At 36.7% G+C, this 10,247-nt stretch overlaps 1 pseudogene; it reads right to left on the bottom strand.

The window, feature by feature from the left end:
- Positions 1–117: 117 nt before the first annotated feature.
- Positions 118–4,357, bottom strand: LOC107548231 (peroxiredoxin-5, mitochondrial-like; annotated as a pseudogene).
- Positions 4,358–10,247: the final 5,890 nt, after the last annotated feature.

The raw sequence follows: 10,247 nt of genomic DNA, 5'->3' as shown, positions 1-10,247 counted from the left end.
GTACAATGTGTCTATCAAAGCTGAATGTGCCATCATACTTGCATCATAGGGACACCCATATAGGGTTATACTTCCATTATACTGCATGTAATGCATCAAAACTCACACCAAATTGGATGCAGTTATGAGGAAAAGGTTTATTGCTGCTTGGGTAACCACTATATACAGTAGGTTATACACATAACCAAAAGAAACTGAGATTTGTGCGCAATACAGCCAAACTTGTGCATTTTTCCAAACATAATAGGAAACAATGAATTATTGCTCCAAGTAAACAAGTTGGTTCCTCACATGGGTTTCCCCACAGCATATGCAATAGTGTTTATTCATTGTTGGGAATTTCCATTGCCCTGTTTTTGGAATGATAATTGGATCTATGACAAAAGGGTGACGCAGTGTACATTGTAAACTGGTTACACTCAGTAACTTAAATCTCACTGAGAAAGTTTGGGGCTAAGCTGCAGGTCAGGCCTGTCCCATCAGGCTCGACATTGAGCTTCCTGACCACTCCATCTTCAATCAGCATGGCATACCTGCACATACACACAACCAGGATCAGCACAGGCAATTGAGAAGTGAAAGTGTCAGTTCCACATGAAAATGAAAGTTCGATTAAATTATACACTTATTTGACTAGCTATCATCTTCACATTCTGTGGAGAAGAAATTATCCCATATTTTTTGGGGGGGAAAAATGTATAAAATTATGCAAAATAATGACTTGAGGGACAGTCATCTCACCTTTGAGACCTCAAATTTCCAAGCACCTGGATCAAGTGATCATTGTTCAGGAAGAGATCCACAGCCTGTATAGAGAAAAGGTACTGCATTAAGTAAAATAGCATTTAATCCTGTGAAATTTCCTGATTTCAATGCATGAAGGTGATTCAGAAGCAAGTGTAACCTTTGTGAATGCTCCTGTGGGATCAGCCAGCATCCGCACCTATAATAAATCAGCCATATAATGACTCGATAGATCATTCCAGTCTGTCTGTCGTTCTAAATCCTTAAAGAGACGAATTAGACCGTTTTAGTAAAAGGCAGGTTAATTAAGGGCGGAGAGTTTTCCCACCTTGCCGTCTGCTCCGTTCTCTTTTCCCCAGGCGGACATAACAAACACATCATTAACAGACACACATGCGATCTCATCCACACCTCTGGCCCTCAGATCCCCAGCCATCTGTATGAATCCTGGGAGATGAGTCTAAGAAAACACAAGTGGATAAAGACAAACAAGACACTGTTACATAGATGACGAGAGGTTTATTCAAGACTAACTTATGTTATTATACATATTAGTTTTATTGCACTTCTTCCATAAACTTATGTAAGGGTCTTCAGACTTTTTCAGGGACAACTTGAATGTTGCAGTTTAGGTCTGGGGCCTCATTTATAAAACGTGCGTACGCACAGATTTGATCGTAGAGTGTGCGTACGCAAAAATCCACGGCAACGTTCATATGTATAAAAACGGTCTTTGACGTGGAAAAGAGCTTAGCGCCACGTCAGGGTCTGAGCAGGCGTACGCACTTTTGTTTGCCCGAGTGCTGCAGGTTTTTGGAAATATGAGCCATTCTTGCCGCTTGTAAAAGATTTGGACATTGTCAGGTGCTCTTTTATAAGTCAAGGACATTAATTAGACATTGTTTACAGTGCGGAGATCTGAAACTGTTCAGCTGCGCACAGTTTCAAGATCATTGCAATTTATAGATCTCACATCTAAAAGAGAGGCGTACGCACGTTTTCTGAGCGTAAGTGAGTTCTATGAATCACACGTACGCACTTTGAGAAATGATCGTAAAATCTAATTTAGGATTCTTTCTACGCAGTATTTTATAAATGAGGCCCCTGGCCATTCATAAAATGCTTATAGTACTATTCACGTTAAAATAGTTACTGATGTTCTGAGCACATTTTCTGATATTTTAATGTTGTAGAGAGAATGATTTAGCCGAACCCTTAGATATGGTTGAGGTTAACAATGTATTTTTGTTTAATGTTTTTTTTCTTCTTCACAAAAATGTTGGTACCTTTGAACATCCAGGTGTGAATGCTCCTGGCACACCAAAAAAGCACTCCTTTTTTGCCCCTGAAAAGTTCAGCCATTGAGATGCTGTTCCCCGGGTCTCCCTCCTGCACCAGTACATCTGGAAGATGTTGACCAACCTGAAGAAAATTAAAAAGACGAGCATGAATAATGCAGCATAAAACATAAAACTGATCAAACAGCTTCATTTCTTAATCCATTATTTATTAGGAACACAAACACAAAGAGCTCTGATGACAAAAGCTGTTCCAATAAACTAATTTCAGAGATAAAAAAATAAATAAAATTGGACACCTGACTGAATGATTCTTGTGATCGTAAAAACCTTATAATTTTAAGGCTTATGCCTTAATGCTTGAGAACTCGTGACTCATATTTCATTTGAACTTAATTCTTCTTCAGCAAATGTTGTTCGTTGACCCTAGTGTCAAACCAAATATTATATTATTTTAACATGGATTTTTGTAAACCTGCTTACTAAAATTTGGGACAGTTTGGAGGAATTGTGCAATTTGTGCAATTCTCTTGCAATAAACATTCGAGTGATTCTCATTTGAATGGTAAAGGACTGTAAAAACAATGCTAGACCTGTTTATTGGTTAACAGCAAGTTCCCTTCCTATACATCATGAAAAAAGGGCATTTACAGTTCTTGGAAGTGAAAAAGAATAGGTCATCTTATATGTTACACCTACCTGTGATGAACTTTGATTCATAATTTTGTTTTCTCTTTACCCCCTGTGTTTTTATGGTGGTTGCCAGTAAAGGAGCATAATACATTTTAGTACTTAGGGTTAGGGTTAGTGGTATATTAACAGTAAATGAGTTCATTAAATATACATTTCTTACTGTACATTTAATTTGAATCCATAAATATTAAAATGTTGCTACCATATCTTTTATGGCCAGGTTCTGGTAACTGCAGCTGCTGCTATTACAGTGAAATTGAAACCAGTGTAAATCAATTTTTTTGAAATTATATAGCTTTGCTAGTTCAGGACTAAAGGATGATTTGTAGTAACCTCATAAACTCTTATTTACCATGACCCAAAAAAATGCTTGATCATTTTTAACAATAACTTCAATGGCTGATAAACTGCACAGTTTAAAATGGAGTCAGGGGAATGAGATTGTTTAGTGTTTTAGATTATGTACAGGGCTACTTATTAATTATAGCCTAGGCTAATATAAAATAGTATTTATTTTCTTTCTTTTGTCAAGTTTGGTCATGCATAATTCCCATAACTACTAATTCTCAAAGTATGTTAGAGTGTGGCTGTATTACAAATAAGTTTGCTAATGTAGCCTATGTGTCTGCTTTATGATTTTTGTTTTGTTTTCTTGATAATGTTGTTGTTGTATGAATCTTAAATGCAATAAAACAACTGCATTTCTCCTTAGTTTAGTGAATAGTGATGTCAGTGACCCAAGGAAGGGTCAGCTGACCCGTAGTGAACTATGAAAGTTTTCACAGGTCAAAATAGTGATGTCAGTGACCCAGGGAAGGGTCAGCGGACCCGTAGTGAATTGTGAAAGTTTTCACAGATCAGAATAGTGATGTTAGTGACCCAGGGAAGGGTCAGCTGACCCAAACTGAACTGTGAACGTTTTCACAAATCGAGCTCGACCTAAAACAATGTTTTTGTCTTCCAGCAGTCTACATGTTTATTGGTAATAGACGTTAAACATGAAGAACGCCTTTCTTTCACATTCCTTACTAGCGGACTTACCAAGCGGTTTACGGACAAGAGCTTTGCTGTGAAAAAATTCACAGATCAAGCTGGTGAATATGACACCGGTTTCATTCCTCTAAGTGTCCAACTTTTGGCGCTAATGGCATTATAAAAAACAGATTTCAGCCCGAAGGACAGCGTCACCTGAATTCACAAATCATGGAGAATGACATTCGGTATTATTCGCATGTCTATGACAGCGCGCTGCGTATTTATAGCCCAAATAAATCTGAATATCAAACCACAAACTATCTTTACTGCGGTGCGCTACCGTTATGAAATGCGCGGATTAAAACACTCATCGCCGCCACAGTAATCTAGAAGCGTTTATTTTAATCAGCGACCGGAGAAAACAGTGCGCCAAGGTCATGTGCAATGCCAACTCCGGTCCTGTGTCTGGATGTCCTGCTGCAGCTCTTACCTGGATCGGCATGCTGGTGTTGCGAGTGGAGTGCAGCAGTCTAATGCAAAGGGAGGCACGGACGGCTTTCTGTAGAAGTGTAGTGGAAATCATGGGTTTATATAGCAGCAGCTCAGCACTCATCCACTCCCGCCCCTCCACTGAAGGATTCTCCTCAAAGCAGCCACTAATTCACTTTATTACACCAATAAAGATAATATACTGGTATTGGGACAGTAATTAACTGTTAATGCGAAACCAAAAATGACTCCACCCTCACTGTCTGTCCAGCTGAATTATGTCGTTTTCTCTTGCTTGCCTTTGCTGTAGATGACAGAATGTTTTCTTCAGTATTCTGTAAAACGGGTGAAAGGTACGTTTCTGTAACATTCCAGCCTATCAGACAAAAAAGGCTTAAGAGTTACTAGCACATTTTAAACATACTGAGATTTGATCATGCCTTCAGATAGTAACAGGTAAGTTTTTGGTGTTTTACAATTTCTGCATTTGCATTACAAGCCTTAAGATCAAGGTCAAATTAAACTAGTGTGCTTTTTTAAGAAGATAGTTCATGCTGATATTTTAATAAATGTGAATGTATTATTTTTTTGATTATAAGTTGTTTACTATTTTAAAAAAATTATGGTAACAGACAATGTGATTAAAAATGAACGGGTGTTTAATTTGTCCTTGAAGAGTTTAGTTCCTGGAAAAATGATGGTGTAATTGCGACAAATGGGTTTTTTTCTTTGTGTTTTGAGTTATGCAATTATAAAGGGGAAAATTTAACGGCAAGGATGACGCACAACCTTGAGACACATTTTTTAATGATACTATATCTCACCTACAAACTGAATATTACAAATATTGACAGACAGAATAAAGTTTTCATGAAATATGTCTGCAAGGCTGTAGCAAGTATATAGTAAATGGGGGATGACTGTATCTGCCCTCAGATCAAGGGGAGATAATTATCATTTTTAAATGCAACTTTTAATTAGTGAGCATAGACCAATATACAGGCAAAGAGCCCAGAATTTGAAATTGTTAGCAGTGGACACCAGTGATAATTATGGGGGAGAATTACTCATTAAATGAAGTATCTGTCTAAATCAGAGAGATTAATGTATTACTATTTTGACATCTTTAATACAATATGAACTCCAATTAATCATGGTGGAAATAATTATATAGGCTTATTCCTAAAATGATTTCTGATGTCATAGAGAACACTCAGTTAGGAAATATGCCCAATATGGGGCAACTTATAACACAAAATATTTTCTGTAGCCAAACAATGTGAATAATGACTTGACATATTTCAGAATATATCATATGTCATGGGAATATTTATAATTATTTATTTCTTACCTGGTCTTCTGTAATATTTCCCCACAGGATTTTTTGCATTTACCTGTTTACCAATTTATGTGTCCTGAAAGATTTGTTACATTTGATTTCTTTTTAATTTCCAAGGTCTGAGGAACACAATAACACAATAAAAATAAAGCAATAATAATAAACGAAAAAATTATTTAAAAAATCATCATCCTTATAATATTATATTACTGACTGAATAATAGAATGTGATTGACGTGAATGGGAAGCATCAAAATGTGTTTATATGTGACCCTGGATCACAAAACCAATCATAAGTCACACGGATATATTGGTAGCAATAGCCAAAAATACACTGTATGGGTCAAAATGATCGATTTTTCTTTTATGCCAAAAATCATTAGGATATTAAGTAAAGATCATGTTCCATGAAGATATTTTGTAAACTTCCTACCGTATATATATCAAAACGTAATTTTGATTAGGAATATGCATCGCTAAGAACTTCATTTGAACAGCTTTAAAGGCTGATATATATTTCTCAATATTTAGATTTTTTTTGCACCGATTCCATATTTTCAAATATTTGTATCTCAGCCAAATATTGTCCTATCCTAACAATCCATACAAAGGAAATCAATGGAAAGCTTATTTATTATATGATGTATAAATCGCAATTTCATAAAATTGACCCTTATGACTGCTTTTGTGGTCCATGGTCACATATTTACATTAACCATTTATATCATTTAAATATAGGCCTACACAATGTCAGCGCTAAAAAGCATTATAAGAGATTACTTGTTGACTCAGAATCACTCATCTACAGCGTTGCTTCATATGCAGTAAATTATATAAGCTTAATTAAATCTTTTTACATCAACTTGCTCAATTAAAACAGGCCTAATAATGTATAGACAACGATTCTGAACCCTAAACGGCCTTATGGTGGCGCTGTATTCACGCTGGTCGTGTTCACGCGTGTGGCGCTATACAACTTATAACCACATGGGGGCAGTAGCACGCACACACGTTTAATGCAGGTGGCACAATGATTTAAAGTGGCGTTACTCCCAAAAAACAAAACAAAAAAAAGGCTGACCAGACCAGTACTATGAGTTTGCACTACTTCTCCGTCTTATTTAAAGATAAGTGATATTGTTTTATCTGTGTAATAGTACTAAATGTATCTATAAAATCGCTAAAATTACATAAATATACATAAAAGGCCAGCACCATATCCAGCTTTGCCTACAACACGAAAACAATGGAATGGACCAGACACTTAATAAAAAATAATGTTCATTCACTATTTTGCGGTTAGATAAGCCTAAATATGAACAATTTGTTTTCAACCACATGAAAGAACAGACAGGATCATGACAAAATGACATAGAAATCCAATGACAAGTGATGACGCGTGTTAATTTATTACAAAACAAATTGACACTGACAATATTTTAAAATACCTCTATTTTCCTGTGGCTTTCTAGTGTTTGCTTTCTCTTCACAGTGATTCAATATGAACTAAGTGTTGAAATAGTTACTACTGCAGAACCACTGAGCTTTACAAAAAGGAAACAAACAAAAAAAGCACAGACATTTACAATCATTTGACTTCAACCCACACAAATACCAGAACAATAATATTAATAAACATCCGCAAATTGAGTAAAAAATAGATTTTAATCTTTTAAATACAACATTTTGGAATACAAATATTGTTTTGTTCTTATTATTACTATTGACTGTTATCACTAGTGTTACTGTTGAGGTTTGATTTACAGTATATCAATATACAGAAAAATGTGAAAACAAACATTTAGGTAAATTCTGGTATTGCTTGCTCATTTACATAAATATACACAGACACACAAAAAACACCTAGCCATGAATTTAATTTATCTCTCAATCATATGTTATGTTCCAAGTCTGACAGACGAAATGGCTTCATATAATGCTTACCATTATGAAAACACTACTGTAATATCATCATTATATTAGTTATTATTGACACAAACATTGACATATTTTACAGCGGTCTTTGAATGGACCCACTCATTCATGGTTATGTACACAGTCCATGACATCCCAGTAACCACTTAGGAGAGACAATAACTTCTTGTGTATAAAAGAAAAAAAAGAAGCATTTTTCAGTTTTGATAAATGCATATAGATTGAATCAAAAAAATTAAACCAAGTTAATATCCCATAAATTCCCTTAACTGGCATAATTTTAAGAAAAAATAGAGAAAGTTTTGCAGTGATAAAAACATATTAGTGCCTGAAATCTGCAATACTATATTGAGTGAAAATGAACAATATAACATCCACTGGCTTTCATATGTCTTAAAGTTAGTACTTTAATCACAAAAGGATAAATCTAAAAAACAATTCAATACAAAACAGACATTTCATAATCTCCCAAATGAATTGCTTTATTTCAATACCAAACCTGAGGCCAAGCTTCATAGTCTATATGGAAAACCAAAACCTAAACTCATGCCATGAGCACAAAATGAGCAACAGAAACTCATATGATCACCCAAAACACGTCCCCTCAGTATCCTGCACTAAAAGAATCTGCAGACCCAGATTAATCCTAATGTTGAGCTGAAAATATTATAAATATCAACCTTGGAAGATTCTTTCCCTCTGCGTCTGTGGCGGGTATCTGCAGCGAACCCCTTTCAGAGCGCTCATACAATCATTGCTGCGAACAGCATACAGTGAAAATCACCCTGAAGATGTGGCGTCACCTCCCAGGCCTAACTCTGTACAACAGTGCTTTTCATTTTTAGTACTTAAATTGGTAAAGAGGCCAAAATGGCAACTGGCTTTTCTTCCTCCTGTTTTCACGTGTGTAGAATAAATAAAAGGTAGAGGAGTTGTAGCACTCTGAACGGAGTATGATTGCATATAATACCAGACAAGCGTCTGCAAACAAACAACTATGAGGAGATCACGCAAACACATCCTAAAACAACCAAACGAAGAGTCTCGAAGCGACGGCTCGGGATGAGCCCAAATCGTGAGGCTTTCCAATTTGCATTTAAATGTTGCTCTGCACCACAGAGGCTTTCAGTTTGAATATCACAGAATGAACCTGCGACTGTCCGGCTGCGTCCGTGCACAAATTAAGGATTGTAATACAGAATATGAGCTTTCTTCTGAATGACTAAAAATGTCTTTCCAAATGAATTACTCCCAATCATTCACAAGCAGGCCAGTGTCATCTGAAGAATCGAGGACGATATCAGAGTGTCCCACGCCGTCTGAAAAACTATTACAGCAAAAATCAAACTACAGTAGTGGCCTACAGGAGGAAAAAACTCCCCGTTTACCCTGATTTAGACGCACTGTTGGTTCAGTTCAGCATATATAGTACCCATAACCTCCCATTCACATAATCCATATCCCAAAACGATGACGTTATTCTTTTTAAACACTTGGCTAATATACAAAGGACGGCATGGTTTATTAAAATTGACTACAATCAAAAAAACTACTTTGCTATGCGACTACACCACTACTAAATTTCGTTTCGAAGCAGAACGTGGCATGGCAGCCTCTTGTTTTTAAAAACAGCTGACATCAAATGAGTTATGAAATCTTTCATATTGCTTTACGTAGTAATATGATGTCGCAGTATATTTGCAGTATCAGTAAACTGAAATTTGTTTGTCTTGAGCTGTATTTCCTCCTGTACATCTTCACCTATGTGTTGCATATTCCACAAAAAGCTAGCGGGACAAAGTTAAATAGCACTTGTAGTATGGCGAGTGCATTATAAAAGACGTTATTAATAGGGTTGGGCGATGTCTACCAAATTGGCATCGGACGATGTCTACAGTGAAACATTGTGATGGACGATGACATCAGGGGGCGGGGTTAGGGGTGTGCCTGAAGGGTGAAACAAATAACGCATTATACGGAGCCACTAAAAGGTTAGCCGCTTGCTAGCGGTAGCCTGTTGCATTACAGTACATTAAAGTTCACTTACCACATACACAGAGTAAGGAGAAATGTCTGATAGGACGATGGTGAATGATTTGCAGATCCTGAGCACCAATGACAAACATCTAATCTCGTCAAATGTGTGGTAAGTACTGCCGCTCCATAGTATAGAGTCCTTGTGATCGCGAATCTTAAAAATGAAAGTGAAAGTAAAATGAGAGCGCGCAATCGAAAGCGGTTTTAATAGCGGCTCCTTGATGCCTGCAATTTATATACAGTCACCTTTACTTACCCAACGATATAATTGCGAGAAAAAGTATTGAAATATTTTTTTTATTCACCCATCTCGTAGGCTATTTATTCCCTTTAGGGTTTCCGTAGTACACTTAATTTCCTTTCCGAACACGGAACTGGGATGCGGCGGATTGTGGGAGACAAGGTGGAGGGGGGATGGGGGGATTTACAATGTCAGCTTAACATCGTGATGTCTGTCAGCCATCGGCGATGGAAGATGGCATCGTCTATCGGCCCAACCCTAGTTATTAACTTTACACAAGTGCCTTTTTCGCACCGATTTAAGGGGAAAAAAAGCTTACTCTGTTATAACTGTAGTGATAGTGTCAGTTTGTTTAGATGGCCTACCATAGTTAAAGAATGACATATCGCTGAATCGTTCATGTTGCTGCAGTCTCAGTAGGCGCCCTTGGCACGTGAATTTCTCTGAGTTTACAGTAATGGTTAGCTCCTAGAAACACTTATCAGGATGGCTGTGA

The sequence above is a fragment of the Sinocyclocheilus grahami genome, unplaced genomic scaffold, assembly GCF_001515645.1.
Source record: "Sinocyclocheilus grahami isolate Dianchi unplaced genomic scaffold, SAMN03320097.WGS_v1.1 scaffold344.1, whole genome shotgun sequence".
NCBI classification, from domain to species: Eukaryota; Metazoa; Chordata; class Actinopteri; order Cypriniformes; family Cyprinidae; genus Sinocyclocheilus; species Sinocyclocheilus grahami.
This window is presented reverse-complemented; position numbering and strand designations above follow the sequence as displayed.